Here is a 15,864-nt window from a genome sequence, read left to right as displayed (position 1 = left end):
TAGACAAAATGATCTAATGTTCGGGGCTAAAGTCAAAGTAAGGGCGGTGCTTGTCTAATTATTATTTTACCTCCTCCTTCTCCAGTGAGGAAAGTGGTCTTCCACTTGGAAAGGGTAGAGTAAACATTGCAAAGAAGGGATTGAAGTCAAGGACAGGTGAGGAAGCAGGAAAGCCGGCCCAAGCAGCTGTAATGAACTTGGAGCCCTGAGCCTGATGAATTACATCCTGTAGCCCTGGAGGGACTTGACATGTGATTTCAGAACTGCTGCCATTAATCTTTGATAAATTATAGAGGAGGGCATTTGAGCTCAGAGACAAGAGACGGGCACATGCGCTCTTGACACTCAAAAAAGGGAAAAGACTGGGTTCTGGAAGTTACAGTGCAGCGTGCAGGGATGGTCTCACCAGGCTGGTTAACTGGAAGGTGTGTGTATCTTCAGGAAAGTTGGTTTTGAGTCCCAGCTCTGGTCCTAGACTAGGGCAGGATCAGGGCAGGAATTTGGAGGACCAGGGTGGTCTGGAAAGGGTCAAATCAGGGAGAAGAGGGGCAGTTTTGGGGTGTTCTCATGGCTCCTTCTGTAGTAATGCCTGATTTACCACTGTGTACCTCCAGCAGCCATAGCTGTGGGTCTCAGTCTGGTTACCCCAGAAGCAGACCCTGAGATGAGGGAGTGTATAAAAGTTTTAGGAAGTGTTCCCAGGAAATATCAGGAGGGGCGTGGGGAAGTGGGAAAAGATAAGGGAGTATACAAAGCATAAGGCCTGGGGGGAGCTTTGGGTGGGTCCCACAGGGAAACTCAATAAATAATGTAGGTCTCACTTTGTTGTCTTGATCATGAAGGGGACTCTAGTGACTTTACTCCTCACGTTGTCACCTATTGATTACGGGAAGCCCGAGGGAGATGTGAATTCCCAGGGAGGTGGTAGCCTGGGAACAGTCCTTTGAGAAAGAGATTCAGGTGCTGGCTGACCCAAGGGGGTGAATCCCAGGAGCTAGTCATGGGCTCAGAGGTATGTGGGTGTGGTGCCAACTGCCTTCACATACTGCCTGGACCCACAGCCCTGGTCCAGCTAGCCGAGCCTGGGGACTGCACCCTGTCCAAGGTCAGTCGATCAGGTTGCCTCCCCTGAGAGCTCGAAGCAGGACTCAGGATCTGCAGGGTGGAGTATGGGCTTTGTGCAGCAGCCATGCCCCAACATTTGGGCTCCAGGGACATTTGTCACAGTGTCTGATAGCTTGGGACCATTTGAATACCGTTCTAAAGCTTGCTGGAGTTCCTGATGTATAGGAACTGCTGGCTCACGGCAGAACCTAGAGAGCTGAAATTTTGAGCATCCTTTAGAGCTGGGACCAGGTGTGGGACTTGGGTTGCACCAGTCAGGAGAACCTACATGATACTTCTGTATGGGAGCAAACACAAAAGTCTGGGTGGGGTATCCATTTTCCTGGTGCTCCTGGCAGCCCAGGCTTCTCGTTTGGGGGATATTGTGTCAAATTCCTGACATCAAGGTGGTGGCAGCTCAGTTGCAGTAGGCTTGAGTTCCTGACATCCAGTGCCAATCTACTTCTTTTTAGGGGGAAGGCACTGAGTGACAGGTTGAAGAATTTTTTTTTTTAATTTTATTTACTTATTTGAGAGAGAGAGATCAAGAGAGAGCATGAGCTGGGGTTAGGCAGAAGGAGAAGGAGAAGCAGACTCTGCTAAGCAGGGAGTTCTACACGGATGTGGGGCTGGATCCCAGGACCCCAGGGTCATGACCTGAGCTGAAGGCAGACACTTAACTGATTGAACCACCCAGGGACCCCAAGGGATGTTGTGGGCAGAGGCTCCTTGGGGTCCAGAGAGGCATTTGGCCAAGTCTCTTGGTGGTCCCAGTGGACAAATGGTGGAAACATGATGGACTAATCACCAGTTCAACCATATAAAAAGGAAAAGGTGACTAATATGTCAATACTGGCTGGAAGGAGGTGTCTGGTGGCATATCACAAGGATCTCTATTAGCCTTGTCTGTTCAACATCGTTATCAATGACTTGGATCAGGACGCTACAGATAACACAAAGCCAAGAGAACTGGAAGAAGCATCAGATCCCAGAATCAGCTTTTAAGATGATCTTGATATCCTGGAGGACTAGGATTGAAAATAAAACTTAATGGAATATGCATCAGTTCTATACCGAGTTAAGACAAAAAAAAAAAAAGTCACTGCATAAGGATAGATTTGAAAATGGTGGGTAGAGAAAAACTTCGGAGGGAGGAGGAAGTGTTCTTCTTTACATATTTGTACCCCACCTATTCTGCAGAGGACCTTAGGGAACTTGTAAAACTGTACAAAAGGAAAAGAGCTAAAACACAGTTGAGCGAATTGCAGTAGCAGTTAACAGTAGCAAAATACTAAAAGCACAGTTGAGACCAATCCCCACACATGTGTATCACCACCCAACGTGGTGGATGTGACAAGTCATGCTCCAAGCTCCCCTGTGGCTGAAGCAAAGAAGGAAACTTGATTTGTTTGAGATTTTCTAGTATATATAACAGAAAAACAAACCATTTATCCACTAGAAGCACTGCTTTTCTAGATGGTCAGACCTGAGAGAAAATTCTCTTCTGGGTCCTTATAAAAAGAGCACCTGGTGAGGCTGGGGATGGAGTCCTCAAAAGGCAGGATATCAAAGCAAATTCGGTGAAAGCGATTCTCCTTGGAGCCAGGAAAATGTCTAAGCACCAGATCTAGAACGTGGTTTACCTCTCTAACAAGTGTTTCTGGACTTGTCCTCATTACTGCTGCCCGGGGGAGACAACCTCATCTCATCTCATTTCCTTCTCCCTCTCCTGCATAAATACGAAGTAATAACATTTTACTGGGTAGAGTTGAACTTTTTAGGATCATAAAACTTTGAGATATCTTAAGTTTTTTGCTGCCCCCCCAATTTTCACCTTATTGTCCCTGAGAATGCATACTCTACCAGGATGGAGGACCACTTGTCTTTCATGATCCTCCTCAGCACTCAGTAGTTGCTCTCAAGGTACATGCTCTCTGGATAGTGTTTCTTTATTCGGCAAATTTCCCCTCCTGGTATAGGTTTTTTTTTTCTTTTTTAAACCGATTTGACTCAATGCTACACAAATAGGAAGCGTCTTTACTTTGTCCATCTCTTGTTTTCCAGCTCTCTATTGCAGCTCTCCTCCTCACCCTTTGATGCTGTCTCAGGCAGAGCCTCTATAGCTTTTGGCCACCATTGGCTATAACAACTAGCCTTATTTCAGTTGGTTAGCCTTGAAAGGTCCAGCCCAGGCTACATCAAAACTTCAATCTCACACCCAACCCCAGGCTTCTCCCTACCCCATCTGTCAGCTCAGGCCTGAGCTAGGGACCTGCCTTAGGGACGGGGCATTGCTGCTTTTTACTACCTTGTCTCCCATCTTGCCTTCTGGGCCTCCCTTTTGGATGGAGGTCTTATCATTCCCCTGGAGGAGGGGGACATTCTGCAGAGGACTCGCTGCCCAGTTGTCACACCCAATGATGAGAGGGACGCCACCCCCATGTCCTCTCTGTTCCTTTGCCGCTGCTGGCCTCTCCAGCCAGCTTCCCACATTCCTTGATAGTTCTCTGGGCAAGAAGCAGGTGTTAGCCTCCCTGTTCCAGAACCTGGGGCAAGGACAAGGATGCTTCCCAAGCCTCTGTCCAGAACACCGTGTCAGCCTACTGGTTTCTGTGGCTCAGCCAGCATCTAGTTGGACATAGGACCCATTCTCCCCTCTTGAAGGCCTGCCACCCTCCAAGTGTTTCCCCTAGATACCCAGGCCTTGCTTGAGGGCTGACAGAAACATTTCTCCCTTCTTTCATGGGGAAGGAAGGGCTGGGGACACATCCCAGTCTTACTCACTAGGCTCACAGCTCTCTACTCTTAGAAATGCCCCTACCTTTGTCGGCCGCTTCTGGCAAGTGATAGAGCCGTGGAGCCCAAAATCAGAACTTTTAGAAGTCAGCTCCGCTGAGGGCCGTCACTCTGGTGGCTAAGCGGGGGTGGAACCCTCGTGGGACAGTGTGGTCTCAGGACCCTCAGGGACACAGAAAGAGCGGGGGTGCCTGAGTGAGGCAGAGCTCCCAGGTATCAGATCGGTGAAGCTGGCTACAGAGACGGAGCCCAGACGCAGGTTCTCAGCTCGGGGTTGCCATAAAACGTGATCCGCAGCACAGTTGGGCCCCTGCTCCTCCAGCAGGGACCCAACAAGCGGCAGATCTGGGGAGACTCACCTTCCTCCCCCGGGAGGAGCGGTGCGGGAGCACACCGCAGAGATCTGCTGGGATTGGAGACTCCACACGGGGTTGGGCGCCAGAGATAGAAATGCGCAGTCACAGGCCGGGTGAGCACGGAGTGTGGCCGGAGACCGGGGAGACGGGAGTGACTGATGGCTTTCCTCTGGGGGCTCACTGAGGAGTGGGGCCCCGAGTTCTCCGCTCCTCCTGGGCAGAGATTGGGAGGTCACCATTTTCATTCTCATCCTCCAAAGCTGTACAGAAAGCTTGCAGGGAACAAAAGCTCCGGAGAGCAAACCCGAGCAGATTACTTAGCCCTGACCGGGCAAGAGTGGGGCAATTCCGCCTCCGGCAAAGACATTTGGGAACCACGGCAACAGGCCCCTCCCCCGGAAGATCAGCGAGAACAGCCAGCCAAGACCAAGTTTACCGATCAATGAGAATGGCAGAACTCCAGTGCTAGGGGAATAATGCACATAGAATTCATGGCTTTTTACCATGATTCTTTAGTCTTTCAAAGTTAATTTTTTGTAACTGTTTTTTTTTTAAATTTTTCTTTTTCCCTTTTTCAACCAACATCTTATCAATCCCTTTAAAAAATTTTTTTTTAAATTTTTCATTTTTATTTTTCATTTTTAGAGTCATATTCTATCCCTTCAGAGTAGTTACCCGTATTTTTGGCATATATATATAAGTTGTTCTCTCTTTAAAATTTTGAGATAGTTTCTTCTAACAGATCAAAATATACCCTAAATCTCTAGTGTATGGTTTTTTTCTACTCCCCTGCCTGATCACATTCTCTCCCTTTTTTTTTTTTAAATCCTCTTCTTTCTTTTTTCAAACAACTTCTTATCAATTCCTTTTATAAAATTTTTTATAATTTCCATCTTTACAGTCATATTCCATCCCTTCATCATATCAACCCTTATTTTTGTACATATAGAAGTTTTTCTTTCTGGGCGCCTGGGTGGCTCAGTTGGCTAAGCAACTGCCTTCGGCTCAGGTAGTGATCCTGGAGTCCTGGGATCAAGTCCCACATCGGGCTCCCTGCTCAGCAGGGAGTCTGCTTCTCCCTCTGACCCTCCCCCCTCTCATGTGCTCTTTCTCTCTCATTCTCTCTCTCAAATAAATAAATAAAATCTTTAAAAAAAAAAGAAGTTTTTCTTTCTTTAAAATTTTGGGAGGCACTTTCTTCTAACAGACCAAAATACACCCAAAATCTAGTGGGTGGCACTGATCTATATACCAGCCTGATCATATTTGATCACATTCTGTTTTTTTTGTTTTGTTTTGTTTTTGTTTGTTTTTATCTTTATCTTTATCTTTTTCTTTTTTCTCTCTTTCCCTTTCTTTTCCCACTGCTTCAGGTCTTTTCTGATTTGTTTAGAGTATATTTTCTGGGGACGTTCTTACCCTGTTGGCATTTTGTTCTCTCATTAATCTATTCTCCTCTGGACAAAATGACAAGACGGAAAAAATCACCTCAACAAAAAGAACAAGATGTAGTACCGACTACCAGGGACCTACTCAATATGGACATTAGTACGATGTCAGATCTAGAGTTCAGAATCATCACTTTAAAGATACGAGCTGGGCTTGAAAAAAGCATGGGAGTTATTAGAGAAACCCTTTCTGGAGAAGTAAAAGAACTAAAATCTAACCAAGTCAAAATCAAAAAGGCTATTAATGAGGTGCAATCAAATATGGGGGCTCTAACTGCTAGGATAAATGAGGCAGAAGAATCAGTGATATAGAAGACCAAATGATGGAAAATAAAGAAGCTGAGAAAAAGAGAGATAAACAACTACTGGATCACAAGGGCAGAATTTGAGAGATAAACAATACCATAAGATGAAACAACATTAGAATAATTGGGATCCCAGAAGAAGAAGAAAGAGAGAGAGGGGCAGAAGGTATAATGGAGCAAATTATAGCAGAGAACTTCCCTAATTTGGGGAAGGAAACAGGCATCAAAATCCAGGAGGCACAGAGAACCCCTCTCAAAATCATTAAAAATAGGTCAACACCCTGACATCTAATAGTAAAACTTACGAGTCTCAGAGAAAAGAGAAAATCCTGAAAGTAGCTCAGGAGAAGAGATATGTAACCTGCAGTGGTAGAAATATTAGATTGGCAACAGGCCTATCCACAGAGACCTGGAAGGCCAGAAAGGACTGGCAGGATATATTCAGAGTACTAAATGAGAAAAATATGCAGCCAAGAATACTATATCCAGCTAGGCTGTCATTGAAAATAGAAGGAGAGATAAAAAGCTTCCAGGACAAACAAAAACTAAAGGAATTTGCAAACACGAAACCAGCCCTACAAGAAATATTGAAAGGGGTCCTCTAAGCAAAGAGAGAGCCTAAAAGCAACATAGACCAGAAAGGAACATAGACAATATACAGTAACAGTCACCTTACAGGCAATACAATGGCACTAAATTCCTATCTTTCAATAGTTACCCTGAATGTAAATGAGCTAAATGCCCCAATCAAAAGACACAGGCTATCAGATTGGATTAAAACACAAGACCCATCAATATGCTGTCTGCAAGAGACTCATTTTAGACCCAAAGACACCCCCAGATTGAAAGTGAGGGGGTGGAAAACCATTTACCATGCTAATGGACACCACAAGAAAGCTGGGGTGGCAATCCTTATATCAGACAAATCAGATTTTAAACCAAAGACTGTAATAAGAGATGAGGAAGGACACTATATCCTACTTAAAGGGTCTATCCAACAAGAAGTTCTAACAATTGTAAATATCTATGCCCCTAACATGGGAGCAGCCAATTATATAAGGCAATTAATAACAAAAGCAAAGAAACACATTGACAACAATACAATAATAGTGGGGGACTTTAACACCCCCCTCACTGAAATGGACAGATCATCTAAGCAAAAGATCAACAAGGAAATAAAGACTTTAAATGACACACTGGACCAAATGGACTTCACAGACATATTCAGAACATCCCATCCCAAAGCAATGGAATACACATTCTTTTCTAGTGCCCATGGAACATTCTCCAGAATCGATCACATCCTAGGTCATAAATCAGGTCTCAACTGGTACTAAAACATTGGGATCATTCCCTGCCTATTTTCAGACCACAATGCTTTGAAACTAGAACTCAATCACAAGAGGAAAGTTGGGAAGAACTCAAATACATGGAGGCTAAAGAGCATCCTACTAAAGAATGAATGGGTCAACCAGGAAATTAAAGAAGAATTAAAAAAATTCATGGAAACCAATGAAAATGAAAACACAACTATTCAAAATCTTTGGGATGCAGCAAAGGCAGTCCTAAGAGGAAAGTATATAGCAATACAAGCCTTTCTCAAGAAACAAGAACGGTCTCAAGTACACAACCTAACCCTACACCTAAAGGAGCTGGAGAAAGAACAGCAAATAAAGCCTAAACCCAGCAGGAGAAGAGAAATAATAAAGATCGGAGCAGAACTCAATGAAATAGAAACTAAAAGAACAGTAGAACAGATCAACAAAACTAGGAGCTGGTTCTTTGAAAGAATTAACAAGATTGATAAACCCCTGGCCAGACTTATCAAAAAAAAAAAAAAAGAGAGAAATGACCCAAATCAACAAAATCATGAATGAAAGAGGAGAGATCACAACCAACACCAAAGAAATACAAACAATTATAAGAACATATTATGAGCAACTCTATGCCAGCAAATTAGATAACCTGGAAGAAATGGATGCATTCCTAGAGATGTATCAACTACCAAAACTGAACCAGGAAGAAACTGAAAACCTGAACAGACCTATAACCACTAAGGAAATTGAAGCAGTCATCAAAAATCTCCCAACAAACAAAAGCCCAGGGCCAGATGGCTTCCCAGAGGAATTCTACCAAACATTTCAAGAAGAATTAATACCTATTCTTCTGAAACTGTTCCAAGAAATAGAAATGGAAGGAAAACTTCCAAACTCATTTTATGAGGCCACCATTACCTTGATCCCAAAACCAGACAAAGACCCCAACAAAAAGGAGAACTACAGACCAATATCCCTGATGAACATGGATGCAAAAATTCTCACCAAAATACTAGCCAATAGGATCCAACAGTACATTAAAAGGATTATTCACCACGACCAAGTGGGATTTATCCCTGGGCTGCAAGGTTGGTTCAACATCCGCAAATCAATGTGATACAATACCTTAACAAAAGAAAGAACAAGAACCATATGATCCTCTCAATAGATGCAGAAAAAGCATTTGACAAAGTACAGCATCCTTTCTTGATCAAAACTCTTCAGAGTATAAGGATCGAGGGTACATACCTCAATATCATAAAGGCCATCTATGAAAAACCTACAGCGAATATCATTCTCAATGGGGAAGAACTGAGAACTTTCCCCCTAAGGTCAGGAATGCAGCAGGGATGTCCACTATCACCACTGCTATTCAACATAGTATTAGAAATCCTAGCCACAGCCATCAGACAACAAAAAGAAATAAAAGGCATCCAAATCGGCAAAGAAGTCAAACTCTCACTCTTTGCAGATGATATGATACTTTATGTGGAAAACCCAAAAGACTCCACCCCAAAACTGCTAGAACTCATACAGGAATTCAGTAAAGTGGCAGGATAGAAAATCAATGCACAGAAGTCAGTGGCATTCCTATACACCAACAACAAGACAGAAGAAAGAGAAATTAAGGAGTCGATCCCATTTACAATTGCACCCAAAACCATAAGATACCTAGGCATAAATCTAACCAAAGAGGCAAAGGATCTGTACTCAGAAAACTATAAAATACTCATGAAAGAAATGGAGGAAGACACAAAGAAATGGAAAAACGTTCCATGCTCATGGATTGGAAGAACAAATATTGTGAAGATGTCAATGCTACCTAGAGCAATCTATGCAATATCCATCAAAATACCATCCACTTTTTTCAAGGAAATGGAACAAATAATCCTAAAATTTGTATGGAACCAGAAAAGACCCCACATAGCCAGAGGAATGTTGAAAAAGAAAAGCAAAGCTGGCGGCATCACAATTCCGGACTTCCAGCTCTATTACAAAGCTGTCATCATCAATACAGTATGGTACTGGCACAAAAACAGACACATAGATCAATGGAGCAGAATAGAGAGCCCAGAAATGGATCTTCAACTCTATGGTCAACTCATCTTTAACAAAGCAGGAAAGAATGTCCAATGGAAAAAAGACAGTCTCTTCAACAAATGGTGTTGGGAAAATTGGATAGCCACATGCAGAAGAATGAAACTGGACCGTTTCCTTACACCACACACAAAAATAGACTCCAAATGGTTGAAAGACCTCAATGTGAGACAGGAGTCCATCAAAATCCTAAAGGAGAACACAGGCAGCAACCTCTTCGACCTCAGCTGCAGCAACTTCCTAGAAACATTGCCAAAGGCAAGGGAAGCAAGGGCAAAAATGAACTATTGGGACTTCATCAAGATAAAAACCTCTGCAAAGCAAAGGAAACAAGTCAACAAAACTAAAAGACAATCGACAGAATGGGAGAAGATATTTGCAAATGACATATCAGATAAAGGGCTATTATCCAAAATCTATAAAAAACTTATCAAACTCAACACCCAAAGAACAAAGAATCCAATCAAGAAATGGGCAGAAGACATGAACAGACATTTTTCCAAAGAAGACATCCAAATGGCCAACAGACACATGAAAAAGTGCTCAATATCGCTCAGCATCAGGGAAATCTAAATCAAAACCTCAATGAGATACCACCTCACACCAGTCAGAATGGCTAAAATTAACAAGTCAGGAAAGGACAGATGTTGGCGGGGATGCGGAGAAAGGGGAGCCCTCCTACACTGTTGGTGGGAATGCAAGCTGGTGCAGCCACTCTGGAAAACACTATGGAGGTTCCTCAAAAAGTTGAAGATAGAGCTACCATACAACTCAGCAATTGCACTACTGGGTATTTACCCCAAAGATACAAATGTAGGGATCCGAAGGGGTATGTGCACCCCGATGTTTATAGCAGCAATGTCCACAATAGCCAAACTGTGGAAAGAGCCAAGATGTCCATTGACAGATGAATGGATAAAGAAGAGGTGGTATATATATACAATGGAATATTATGCAGCCATCAAAAGGAATGAGATCTTGCCATTTGCATCGATGTGGGTGGAACTGGAGGGTATTATGCTGAGCAGAATAAGTCAAACAGAGAAAAACATGTATCATATGACCTCACTGATATGAGGAATTCTTAATCTCAGGAAACAAACTGAGGGTTGCTGGAGTGGGGATGGGGTGGGAGGGATGGGGTGACTGGGTGATAGACATTGGGGAGGGTATTTGCTCTGGTAAGTGCTGTGAATTGTGTAAGACTGTTGAATCTCAGATCTGTACCTCTGAAACAAATAATGCAATATATGTTAAGGAAAAAAAAAAAAAGAAGAAGATAGCAGGAGGGGAAGAATGAAGGGGGGAACTCGGAAGGGGAAATGAACCATAAGAGACGATGGACTCTGAAAAACAAACTGAGGGTTCTAGAGGGGAAGGGGTGGGAGGATGGGTTAGCCTGGTGATGGGAATTGAGGAGGGCACGTTCTGCATGGAGCACTGGGTGTTATGCACAAACAATGAATCATGGAACACTACATCTAAAAGTAATGATGTAATGTATGGGGATTAACATAACAATAAAAAAATTAAAAAAAAAAAAGAAAAACAAAACAAAACAAAAAAGAAATGCCCCTACCTCAATGGACTCTCTCTGAACTTCTTGTGTTCTCTCATGGAGCTGGAGGCGGGGTGTCAGGCCTGAATTATACACCTTTGAATACATCCTGCAGGTATGTTCTGAGCACTTCCTCTTTAGAGTGTGGGGGCCCTTTTGCCTACTGTCCTCCACTTTGCGGACATTAGCAGAAATGCTGAGATTGGGAAAGCCCCACTCAATACCCCACTGAATGTTCAAACTTCCCCATTGGCTGGGCCCCCTTCCTGGGACCTGCTTGCCAAGACTTGTTGAAACTCTGGCTCAGGGCAACCTGAGGTGATCACAGGAACCAGACAAAGAGCTGTGGCCACGTGATTGTGCCAGACACCACCTTTCCGCAATCACCCAGAAAGTATCTCTCCTCACTTCCTCTTGGCTGCTATTAAGGCTAACTTAATAGCAGCTCCCCCATTTTGCTGTACTTCACAAAGCAGTAAAGAATTCAGAGGGTTTCTTCTCCTGCATCTCCCTGAGGTTCCCCAGCAGCTCAGTCTACCTGGTCTGTGGTTGGGATGATGAGAAGCAGACGGGAGGAAGCAGAATCTGGGACGTATGAATGAGAAGGGGGAGGAAGGAGGTGAGGGAATGGGTGGTGGGGTAAGAGGTGAGGGCAGAAGCTTGGGGGAGGGAGAGAAGGAGAGACACAGCGTGGGGCCATTTTTAGGCTCTCTGGTTTTTGAACCACACTGAACAGCAGGGTGTCAGAGCTTTCAGCCCCAATTTCCTGGAAAAGGGAATCCATAGGGCAACATGTCTGAATTCTGAGTGGGCCATCGGGAGCACAGTGACTTTTCTCTAATGGTGAGAGTGTGGCCAAGTAGTGAGAAAGTTTGGGTAAGGACAACTCCGGCCACCTGAGAGGTGCATGCGTCAGATAGGTTTTGCTCTAAGGCGTCCACAGAGCTCTGTTTGTCCCCATTGCCGTGTGTCCAGCTCTGCTCCATGTTTCCTTCTCTCGGGGCCCACAGCTGTGGGATAAGGCACTCACTCTAGAACATTCGTGGTCATATGACATCAGGGGAAAGAAAGGCCAGAAAACCACGTACTAGCTCTTAAAACTTATACCTGTAAGCAACATGTGTGACTTCTCACATTTCATGGGCCAAACCAAGTCATTTGGCAGCGGCCACATGTGACAGAGTGGCGCTGTTTTTCTCCCACAGGGAGGAAGGCCATTTATTGGGGAAAATGCTAGAGTCTTTCATGGGGGGCTACCCATCCTTCCTATGACATAGCAGTCGTGTGCTGTTTGAAGTCCAACCACCAAGATCGTCAGAAAGGATTTCAAGGCAGCTGCTGTGTGGGGAATAGTATTTTTTTCCCCTAAAGATTATTTTATCTCTTTCGATCCATCATATTCCGAAGATCTTTTGCTGTCCAACAAGTATTGATCAGGGAAACTGTTCAGGCACACAGCTGTTAGCCACATCACTCTGTAACTCCCCTACACACTCCTCCTGGCTGGCTGAGTTTTCTCCCAATTTCTGTCTCCCTGATGCCCCGTATGCCGCACCCCCTCCTTTTTTTTTTTTTGATCCACTTCATTTTTTTCTCTGAGTGCCAAAACCCAGATGATAGTGACTCCTCTGTGCTCACCTAAGATTTTCAAACTCCCGTCTCAAGAGGCTGGTAGTTTCCACATCGGTCTTCCTACTGTTTGTCCAGCAGAGCAGTGGGGTCTTAGAAGGTCTTTCTGTCCGAGGAGCTGAATTTCCACAATAAATGTGGTTCACTGAGAGATTAGCATGCCTTTTTCTTTTTAATCATTAAAAAGAATTTTAATATTTTATTAAATCACCCATCCAGAAAAGGAATGACTAAAAATCATAGGTATAAAAGCACCTTAACAAAATAAATACCTGGGACCTCTTTGGTGCTTTTCTACACTATTCCTTCCTTTTACAAACTCAGCTCCTGCTCTCCCTTGATTTATGGCCAGATTGGATCCTGAAGTGTCTGTCCTGCTCCTCCTGTGAGGGCCAGTGTCTTCCGTGTCTCTGGGGCCCCTCACCATAGCAATGAGAAACCTTTCCTGGAAGGAGGCTTTTATTTGCCTTGCAGGGATGTTTCTGGGCCACAGCCACAGGCAGCCCATTCACCCTCCTGTGGGGAGAGCTCATGAAAGAGGCAGCCTCATTTCATGGTTTTTTTTTTTTTTTTTGCCTCCTTATCAACTGGGACAGTGTGTTTTTCCCTCTGACTCATGGATTCAGAATCTCAGGACCGGAAAGGGGCTTCCCTGCTGTTTCCTTCAAGTGACAAAAACACAAAGAGCGTGGCTACCTACAGTGCCTCATTACATTTCAGCGAGAAGAATATTCATAATTGTCTTTTTCAATCAGCCATTTTCCTAGCCGGTTTATTTACCTTATTTTGATTTTCCTACCTTGCTTTGTTTTGTTTCTTTACTGGCCCTAGCTGGGTCTTTTGTGAGCTGGTAATTTGTTCTCTGGTCTCTTAGCAACCAGGAACTTTTCCAGCTCGCCACCTGAATCAGACCTTGGAGTTGCAAAGTTTATAACAGAACCTGCTGAAGGACAGCACCTCTCCCAGAGCCAACAATTTTAAACAAATGTTCGAACAAGAAAATCAACCAGGGTTTCAGGATATGTACATTCATAAAGGCAACAACTAACAAAACACACATCTGACTCTGCAGAATGGTTCAATTGTCTCCTGGTCCCAGTTTCAGCAGCTGGCTGAGTCTCACTCTTTCTCTGTGCCCCCATGCAGCTTGCTCCTGGGATGATGTGAAGCAGATGGGCCCTGCCTGGAAAGAAAACAAGTGAGCCCTGCCTGGAGGAGGATGAGGAGGAGGTCCTGGGTTTGCTCTCCTTACCCAGGATGGGGCAAGCAGCTGATCACATGGTCTTTGCCAGTTTCATCCCACATGCACACACATGCACATCCCATTCCACACATTTTTTGTGCCCACTATGTATTAGGTATGGCCCTAGGGAAATGCACAGAACGTAGCCATGCCCCTGTAGAGTTCACAGTCTAGTAAAGACAGACATCAATAAATCAGTTGCTATCCAGGGTGTTAAGCCCGACATCCATGATATACACAAAGGAGTGGTGGAGGAGAGGGAACTCAGCCTGGGGAGTGCGATGGGAGCCTTTGTGACTGACTGCACAGGAAGTAGAGTAGGGGTTCAGGGAGGGGGCTCGGGGCAGGAGGCAAGGGCTACCTCTCTCTACCCTAGGCCTGTGTGCTGAATCACAAACTTCCAGCAGGGAGCCCTAAGCTCAGTTATTAGCTAGTTTGAGAGTTTACTAATTCTCGGGATTATCTATGGCTATGTAAAAAATCACCCCGAAACTTAGTGATGTAAAACAGCAACTGTTTTATTGTGTTCTCGGATTCTGTGGGTCAGGAGTTAGAAAAGGACATGGGGGATGGCTCTTCTTGGTGTCTGGGGCTTCAGGGGAGGACTTGAGTAGCTGGGGGCACGTTCAGCTGTGGTGGATTGGAGGCCACTTCCAATATAGTTTCTCCACTCATGTCTGGCAGCTGGGCCGGGCTGGCTGATACACAGGCTTGGCGGAGACCAGCGTCCACATTGTCTCCATGTGGCCTCTCCAGCATGGAGGTCTCAGGATCACGGGATTTCTTACATGGAGGCTCAGGGCTCTGAGAGCAAGGACGTGTTCACTGAAGGGGAGGCAGGAGCTACATGGCCTTATGACCCTTGCCTTGGCAGTCATATTGCATTACTTCCATGTACTCTATTGGTGGAAGCTAAGGCCAACTAGATGAAGGGGAACATGGACCCACCTCTCCCTGGAAAGAAGGTCAAAATATTTGTGGTTATGCTTAAGGCACCACACAAGGAGTGGGGGGTGGGGGTGGGGGAGCCGCAGGTAGTGAGTTCTGGTCTGACTCTGCCCCTCCTTTGCTGTGTGACCTTGGGTTAGCTGCTTCACCTCTCTGGGCTCCAGCCTCTTCACCTATACAATGAGGGGTTCATCTGGTTAATATAAAGTTACAAGGAGCATCAGCATAGCAAGTATATTCCTTATTACATCGATTAGGGGTGAGCAGGATTTTGACAATGAGAAAAGGATCTCCAGTTGAATCATGTGGCTCACTGGGTAAATATGATTTTTAGAATTTCCCACTGGAAGGGATTTGAGGAACACTTGTTCTGTTACGGAACCTGGATTGGATCGCTTGATGGAAGAACCAAGCGGCACTCAGAGATGTTGGAGGATAGGAGGTTTATTTAATGCCAGCAGGCTCAGAGAATGATCTCCAAAGGTCTGAGCCCCGAGCACAAACAAAGGGGGTAATTTATACACTTTTACTTCCACATACTTGGCAATTTTGGCACGCGCAGGAAGCGGGGCAAGGAGAAGAACCTGGAAGAGCCCCGGGGCAGGGACTGGGACTCCCTTGCTGGCTCGGTCGGCCATCTTAGGACACAGATTTTTCCTCTTCATTCCCCCTTTCGATGCCTTTTCTTACTTGAATGGGCGTCGATTATTATTAGGGTTCTTGTCAGTCTAGAGGTCTGTATTGGGTGACCAGTAGTAGTACTTTAATTGATTCTATCTGAGAGCTGATGAATAGGGTGATGAGATTAATAATACATGGACCAAACAGGAATGCCAATAGGATCATAAGGAGAGGACCAGTTAGGGGAAGGAGCCATGTAGCCCAGCTCCAGATATTAAACTAATTGCCCCAAGAATTTGCTAATTCTTCTCTCCTGTGTGCAACCCAATCTTGTAGTTGTTGGATCATGTCTTTGACTAACCCTGAGTGGTTCATATAAAAACAACATTCCTCATTTAGGAAGAGACAAAGTCCCCCCTTTTCAGCAGTGAGCAGGTCCAAGC

The sequence above is a fragment of the Mirounga leonina genome, unplaced genomic scaffold (assembly GCF_011800145.1).
Source record: "Mirounga leonina isolate KUSES-001 unplaced genomic scaffold, KU_Mleo_1.0 Mir_53, whole genome shotgun sequence".
NCBI lineage: Eukaryota > Metazoa > Chordata > Mammalia > Carnivora > Phocidae > Mirounga > Mirounga leonina.
Note: the sequence above shows the minus strand (reverse complement) of the source record.